Here is a 9,155-nt window from a genome sequence, read left to right as displayed (position 1 = left end):
ATAGCAAATGGGTAATTACTTCATTAAAATGAAGTGTGTGCCTTGATCACTAACTAGCTCGATTGGACTAATGAATCACAAGATCACCTGCTCCCAAAGGAACTTAGTCACGGTCCTAGTGTCGTTCTTCCTTGTGGCCCAAGCTTTCACACATTTTGTGAGATAGTCAGTTGCTACAATGACGTTTTTTTCTTGTAAGTACTCCAGCAATTCCACCATGTGCTTCAGAAAAAGAACCTCATCCATTTTTCATACTCACACATGCATCTTCACACTAACCCGTCTTGTCCTACTCTATAGAGATTTGGCCCGCAATTAACTGATAAGGCTGAATCTTAAGGAGGATAAGGAGCTTTAGCCTAAAGAAACATTTCTTCCTCTTTTCATCAGGAACATGCACATATGCAATGCTGCCAAATACCTTCAAGTGTGAAATGTCAAGCTTATGACCATATAACCTCTCATATGGAGTTACATCATGAATCCTTGTTGTAGGGGTTCTATTCAACACATAGACAACAGTCACTACTGCTTGAGCCCACTAACCATTTGGAAAATCTTCTCATTCAGCATAGCTCTTGCTGATTCCATCAGCACCGTATTTTTCCTTTCTGCTACACCATTTCGCTACAGTGTATAACTGCAAGTTAACTGTCTTCTGATCCCATATTTAGCAAGGTACCTATCAAATTAATTTGAGACATATTCTCCACCTCCATCTGAGGGCAGTGGATATTATCTCTCTTTGTCACATCATTTACTTTTTTATAGTCTACGCACACTTGAAATTTTTTGGTCTTCTTCAAGAAAATCACTATGGGTGATACCTAGTTCATGTGCTCGATCTCATAGATAAATCAAGCTTTTAATTGCTTATCTATCTCCAACTTGACAATGTGTGCATGCTTTGGATTCATCGGGTATGCCACTGTTTAATTAGTGTTGCATTCACAGTCATCAAGATGTTATGGGTCACGACCCTCGAATCAACTCCTTTGAGTTCATCTAAGGACCAAGAGAATACATCTATGAACTCTGGCAAGAGAGCAATGAGATCACTCTCCTCTTTCTTAGCTAGGTCATCACCTATGAACAAAAGTTGAGGTCCCTTACCAAGTTGGCTTTGTTGACCTTAGCACATGATTTGATAGGTTCATTTGCTTGTCCTTGCATCTGAACTGCTACTTTCTCTTTTTCTCCTCCGATAGCCCGTGCTTTAGGTGGACTAGGAGGTCCCCTTTGGTGCATTTGACGGGTCACTCTTAGAGCTCACTTCATGACTCGGAGTCAAACTCACAAGCTTTTCCCGAAGAAGAATTTTTCCTTGGTGGTTGCAACTTTGAGACAAATTCTATTCTAAGGAGTGGTGTAGCACTTCGTTGAGCTAATCCAACTTACTCGTAGTGTATCACACCTACGTGGTCCAACCAAGTACAATCAAATTTTATGGAATCTCACATGTGTCTTAATTAATCTCTCAACTATGATCCTGGAAGCAATTATCCAATAAAAAGGCACACTTAGAGCTTACATGTAGGGCTCAAAGGCATGGTGGTGAAGATTACCAAGCACAAAATGGTTTCCATCCTTGTATCTCTCTCTCTCTCTGTCAAGCTCTCTCCCTCAACTCAAAAATGACAAATGAGCTCTCCTCCTGCCCTGTTGGCTTCTTAAACCCTTTATCTCTCACCTTGTTGATTCCCCCTTCTCTCTCTTTGTTGTGTTAATGCCTGAAAGCTCTCTTTTCCTTGTTTTTTCCCTATTTTGAGCCCTACTATACTACAGAAATCCTACTATATATTTCTCTATTTTTCTTGATTTTTTCTTATCTAAATGTATCCAAATCACAAGTAACCACTTATACTAATCAAATCTGCCTACCTAAATCCAAAAAACTAGAAAAAATTACTTGCAAAGGAGATTGAATACCTCTTCAACCCCCTCGCTTCCTACCTCCATCTCAAGCATCAGGGAATATTCTACTTCAATACTCAATTCGGAGCCACGCAAGAACTTAAATCTTGAATTCATTTGTGCCCTGACAATGGAGCTAGAATGTGGGGGCTTCTCGCTCAACCGCCAAGACTCATGGATCACTTATTGTTTTCAAGCGTTTCAAGCCAAGTGCAATGGCTACCTCTCACATAGCCGTACTTGCTCTCACACTTGCAAGTGTAGTGAGATTATCTCCATACTTGATCAAGTTTTATCCTCCCTCAAGCACTCAGATAGCTCCACAATCCAAGGTGCAAGCTCAAGAAAGCTTGATCCTAGAGCTCCAAGCTCCATGCTCCATTGTTTCACATGATACAAGATAAGAGAAGAAGAGAGAAAAAGAACAGAGGAGAAGATGGAGAGCTTCTCCACCATGGTTTCTCACCCTCACATACTCACATACTCACTCCCTTTCTCAAGCACAAGCTCAAGCAAGCAAGCAAGAAGAAGAAGAAGAAGAAGAAGAAGAAGAAGAAGAAGAAGAAGAAGAAGAGAGCTAGCTTTGGCCACACACAAGAATGAGCTTCTTTATTCACTTTTTGCCTTTATACAAAACTCTAATCCCCTTTGGGAACCCATCCCTTTTTTACATGGCTGGCCATTTTAGTCTAGGTCCTCTTTTCCTATTCCCTTCCTATTTACATTGTGCCTTCACCCATGCCCATCTACATTTACAAATTGCACAAGAAGGAGCCTAGTGCTCTTTTACAAAGATTTAGAGTGCACTTTTATATTTAAAATGTGCATTTTCTCTTTTTTGCATGCCTTGAACTTTTAAGGTTGTCCTTGTGCTTTTGGTTTTTTCTCCTCTTATTTCTTCAATCGACGAGCCACCTTTTTCTGCTTTTCTCTACATCTTTCTAATTTTCATTTTTATTTCTTTGTATTGTGGTTAATAAGTAATTTTCAGGCTATCACTCTTGAAACTAATTTTTGTGAGTCCAATGAACATGCTTCAAGAAAGGTTATGTCTAAATGGAAATATCAGTCTCTTTCCTACAGGAGAAATTCTCATCTAAGGGTTGGCATGATGCATGATCACATTCAAGAAGTGACAAATGATCATGGTTGTATGCAATAGCTTATCTTTTGAACCAGTTTGTGTGTTCTACATGACAATGATTGCAATGATGTTCTCCTCCCTTCTGTAGACTACAACATCAAGTGCTTTCCTAGAATGTGTCAAACACCTTTGGTAGTAAGCTTGCTATCTGGAGGCTCACTTGTACATGGGCTGCAATTTCTCATGTTGAGACCTTCCTTTCATAACCTGATTTGACAATTTCATTTGCACATTTGATAGCTTCAAGTCCTGGGACTAATAGCTTCATGTCCTATGACAATTTTTAGTATTTGAGCTCTAGTTTTGAGCCATGAGGCAGATCAAAAAGTACAACTCCAAGGGCTTCATCTTGTCATTCAGAGCTTTCAATTAGAAGCTGAATTAATCACCAATTGGAGGTTCCCTCTGTGATAGTTGATGAAGCATCCGAAGGTTGAACTGAGTGAAATACATTGACTCTAGTGCATCGGATGCTCAAATAGTGCCTCCAAAGCTAGCTAACAATTCTTCAATTGATATCTGAGTTTCTCATGTAGATAAGCTCAAAATAGTCAACAGACTATTGAGAGAAGAAATGGGAGTGGTGCGTTTGATGTGAGAAGAGATAACCCAAAAACTATGGCTGCTAGAATCCACAAGTTTCGAAATGATAAGAAAGATTAGGAAATGTTGAGCTACATTGAAGATAGAAAGGATGCCAGACAAATACAATCACAAGTCATTTTGAAGGGATATCCTCAATTTTGAACCAGATCACAGACATATGTAGGACAACACATAATGCAACTTGCTTTAGTATAAGCTTGACTCAGGTCTTTCAAATCTTACCAAGATTTTGAAGGATCTTACTATAAGTACCCTTCATGGATGAAGAAATGTAAATTCCTTTTAGATATGAGAAATGTTTAGTCAAGTTTTGATGGCTATCCGTAACCTGCATCATTAGGGTTTCAAGAAGGAAAAATACTTGTGAGGAGAGGTTTTGATGGCTATTCCTTATTATGGACTTCACCAACATGTGGTTGTTTTTGGTGTGCTTAGAATAGCACAGGCTACACTACTTTGTTGCTGAAGACCTCTCCTCACAAGTATTTTGCCTTCTTGAAACCCTAATGATGGTTGTTTTTGGCAACATGTTTTGATGGATGTTCCTTATGATGACTTCAGCAACATGTGGCTATTTTTAGCATGCTTAGATTAGCACAGACTACACTACTTTGTTGAATGTATCTTCTTGTCAATGGACACCATCCACCATTAAAATGGTATATAACTTGTAGGTCATGATGCTTAGAGGCTCTCTATGCCATTTATTCTTGAAGAGTAGAAGGATTCATGGAGTATAATGGAGATGATGGGCTGAAGGTTCCATGGAAGTCTCATAAATGAAGAAGAAGAAGCTCTTTCTAAAAAAATAGCCAAAGTTTAATCTTGAACTAAGTCTAGCTAACCTTACTTCTCCCAAGTTACCTTCACACTAGCTTGTAACTTGACCAAGATGTACTATTGGAGCCCCAAGAGGAACACCAAGGAAAAGGGAATTCTTTTTCAAGAAAATATATTTTATAACATCAACAAGCTTTTATTTCATTCTTTTGATCATCAAAACAAAGAAAACAGCAATTCTTCACGCAGCATCATAGTAGATATCTCCCACGGATTTATCTTTAACAAACTTGATCATGTTCTTCATATTCTTCATATTATTCATTAATAGACAAAGAGAACACAACTTTTGATGGAAAGAAATCACATAGTATTCATCTTCATTGTCTTCATAGTCTTCTCCCTCATAAAAAGATACAATGTTTCACATAGAATCAACTATCTCTTGCATATGATCTCTCTCACAATAGTATGCTCTCAATACTACATCATATCCTCACTACAAACACTCAATAATCACTCACAATAATCCTCATTAGGTTGTAGATACACCTCCCAAAAGGTATGTCAGATATGAAGAGTCAGCAGAGACTTCATAGTGTCCTGTGAGATCTGGCTTCTGTCCTGTCTTCTATAACTTTCTGTAAATATTCTGTAGTTACTTCTTCACTTCAATTAGCTTGGATAGAGCTTCCATTCATCCTTTTCCTAAGACAAAAAAACTTCCCAAAACATCCATACATCCATCATAACACTCAACAGAAATAAACAGAACAGTCCACAGAACAACAGAGCAACAAGACTACAGAGCTACAGAACTTTACAGAAGATCAACTGAACCCTTAAAAACCAAAACAAAACCAATTCAATCTCTCATAAATCTTTTCACACATTTCAATCATCTCTCAAAACATCCATTCAACAATCTCAACTACCAAAACAGAACAAAAAAGAAGAAAATCAGGCCTTACAGAACCATACAGAGAGAATTATTGAACTCTTCAGAACAACATATTTCATAAAAAACCAACATAAACCCTTTCAAACATACTCAAACCACTCCAAACACTTCAAAACATCTTCAAACTCAAACAATCAACCACAAAAAACAACCATTCAGCAATAAAAATAACAAAAAACATCCCAAAAACCAATCATTTCCACACTCAACATATCCCCACACTTAATAAGGAAGCGTCCTCGCGACCTAAGAAAATGGAAGAATAAAAGCTCTATGATCTGCTAAAAAGAACCTTCAATTCAGCATAAATCACCCACTTTGATTATAACCCCACCCTGCCACAGTACCAATAAAACCACGAACCGGCTAAGAGAGACTGTAAATACATTTGCTGGCCACAAAAACCTGCAAGAAAACTCTCCTTCTCACCAAGAATCCATGCTCTCCAAACACACAAGAGGAAGGCACACAAGAAATTTGACAATTCTTCCATCCTCATCCTCATCCTCTTCCTCACTCTCCATTAGATTTGGCAAAGAAACACAAGAGAGGAAAGCAAGAACAAGAAGGCAAGTGTTGTGCCAAAATGAGAGAGGGAGAAATGAACCGTGAGAGGAGAAGATAAAGGAAGAGAGAGGGTGTAACCACCTTTTCTTGGAACGAGGCCTGCTAGGACAGGGAATTTCTTCCTTTTCTCCCATAACAGTTTTTTTTCTTTTCTCTTTTTTTCTTATTTTCCCCTATTCTCAAGGGTGTCTCCACCTTTTCCCAAAGAATAGGTTGGCATGACAGGGACCGAAGTCCTTTTCTCCCATGACCGATATGTATATTTTTTTCATTTTTTCAAATTAAGCAAGGGAATGGTAGAAATACCATTTGTCAGAACCAACCTCGCCACTACCACTGGTGAAAAATAGAGGATAAGAGATCAGGGCTGGAAGGTGGGGTTGAGGGGACAAAGGGTTGCGTCCACCTCATCAGGAGTGGCTGAAGAATAGCTATCAGAAGTAGCATCATAAGAGTGATAGTGCCATGCCAACGGGGGAAAGGATCAAGTGACCGTGATTGTCAAGATCCCCAAGGAGGGAAGTACTTCTTTAGGCGATATCCATTGATTAGGAAGGGATCATCAGAGGCATCAACGGTCTGCACTTGGACAGAGCCATTGGGGTTGACAGCAAGTACCTTATATGGGCCCATCCACCGCTATTGGAGCTTGCCAGGAAACTTGCCAAATCGTGAATCATAGGCTAGGACCGAATCACCTTCTTTGAACTCCTTGTGCTTGATGAAGCTGTCATGGTAAGCCTTATGTTGAGCTTGCGTGGCTTCCATGCACTGTAGAGCCATCCTGTGAGTTTCGTCCAAACATTCCAAGTGCAGGAGACGATGTTGCAATGAATCATCATCCCCCAAACGCTCTTTGATAACCACTCGCAAAGAGGGAAATTCCAGTTCAACAGGGAAAACAATTTCTGTACCATACACCAGCTGGAAGGGTGTCTATCCTGTTGCTGCTTTATGGGAGGTTTTGTATGCCCAGAGGGCCTCTATAAGTGGATCATCCCAATCACAACGATGTGCGGCAATTGTTCTTGTCAGGAGTGAGTAGAGGATGCGATTGGTGACTTCGACTTGGCCATTGGCTCTGGGGTAATAAAGAGTGGACTTGCGGTGGTGGCGGATCTTATACAGCTCTGTCAACTCTTCCATGACTTTATTAATGAAATGAGTGCCTCTGTCACTTACCAGCTCTAGGGGACTGCCACAACGGGTGATGATATTATTGTACATGAACAGGGCCACGTTGTTACCATCGTCCTACTTTAGGGCTTTAGCTTCACACCACTTAGTAACATAATCCGTACATACCAGGATGTATATGTTCTATTTCCTTCTAGTGGGAGGATCGATTGGGCCGACAAGTCGATGCCCCACTTCTCAAATGGCTTCAAAGGAAGGATAGGTTGCAGTGGCATAGCGCTAGTCTTGGTGGGTTTCCCCATTTGCTGACAGGCATCACATTGCTTATAGTAGTCATAGGCATCCTTATGGAGGGTCGGCCACCAGTAACCTGCTAGCAAAGCTTTCTTGGCTGTAGCTTCTCCTGCAAAGTGGCCTCCACACGGCTCGTCATGTGTAGGGGGCTGATTCTAACATAAGCTTTTTCCTGTCCCGACTAGAAATACTAGGAGGGTACTGTTGGGTTGCCAGCAAATTGGCAATGTCTGCATACCAGGGGGTTACAATTTCTACCAGGAATAGGGAAGCATCAAAGAGGTCTGGATCATCCTGCTTCTCGTCTGCAGTCTGTGGGATACGTGACAGATGATCAGCCAGAACATGGAAACGACCAAGTTTGGTCATTACCTCAAAGTTGAACTCCTATTGTGTCACTGTATAGTTCCGCTCTCTATCAGTGACTTTTTGGCTTGCATAATAGATCGGTTTATCTAATTTAGAGGGGCCCTTTTGACATAGGACAGCACCTAACCCTTCAACTGATGCATCTATGTGTACATGAAACTCCTTCGTCCAATCAGGAGGCTGTAAAATAGGTGCCTCAATCAGACACTGCTTCAGAGTGTTGAAGGCTTTGTCACATTCTTCCATCCAAATAAACTTTGCATCTTTCCTCAAAAGCTTGTGCAAGGAGGTTGCCTTTGTTGCAAAATGGGCTATGAATCTTCTGTAGTAACCCACATGGCCTAGGAATCCCCTCAACTATTTGAGGTTGGTGGGTGCTGTCAGAGCTGCGATCTTTTCGATCTTTGTAGGGTTTGTTGATATCCCTTGTGTAGAGACAATGTGGCCCAACAGAACTCTAGAAGAGACCCCAAAGATGCATTTGTCGGGGTTGAGGGAGATCCCATACTCCCGGCATCGGTCAAAGCATTGTTCCAAATGTGCCCAGTGTTCACGGATCAAACTATAGACACCGAAGTCATCCAAATATACCTCAATAAAGTCATGCAGATGATTTTGGAATGCGGCCATCATGACTCGCTAGAAAGTAGCAGGGGCATTGTAGAGTCCAAACGGCATCACTCGGTAAGCGTAGGTCCCCCATTCTGTGGTGAAGGTTGTTTTGGACTGATCTTCTTCTGCTATTTGCACTTGGTTATATCCACTGAATCCATCCAGAAGGGAATAAAGCTCATGTCCTACCACTGTGTACAACAGTTGGTCTGTGAAAGGGATAGGAAAGTGATCCTTCTTGGTCTTGGAATTCAACTTGTGAAAATCCACACATATACAAAGCTTGCCATTCTTCTTGGTACAACCACGATGGGTGAGACCCATTCACTATTTGCCAATGGATAGATGAACTTGGCTTCCAGAAGCTTCAGCAGCTCTGCTTTCACCAATGTGGGATAATTTGGGTTCATTCACCTCTGGCATTGTCGTACTGGCTTGGCATCAGGCTCTAGATCAATGTGATGTTGACATATTGTGGGATCAATCCCCTTTAGGTCTTTGTAGGACCAAGCAAACACGTCCAAATTCTCTTTCAATAAGTTGTACAAGGTTGACAACTCCTCTTCTGGTAGGCTGCTACCCACCTTCACTTCAAATGGCGTTCAGTGCCATCTACATCCACAAAGGTTAACTGCCTTTCACCTTCTAATTCACGGATGAAGGTCCCATGGACTGCTTCTGGGTACAGATCAGACTCCTTCAATGGGGTGGTGTTTTCTTCTGATGTCCCACTAGACCCAACATCTTCTTGCAGTAAGGACTTAGGTTGCC

This window comes from Lygodium microphyllum, chromosome 21 (assembly GCF_053477565.2).
Source record: "Lygodium microphyllum isolate KBCC chromosome 21, Lygodium_microphyllum_v1.1.10, whole genome shotgun sequence".
Classification (NCBI taxonomy): Eukaryota; Viridiplantae; Streptophyta; class Polypodiopsida; order Schizaeales; family Lygodiaceae; genus Lygodium; species Lygodium microphyllum.
This window is presented reverse-complemented; position numbering follows the sequence as displayed.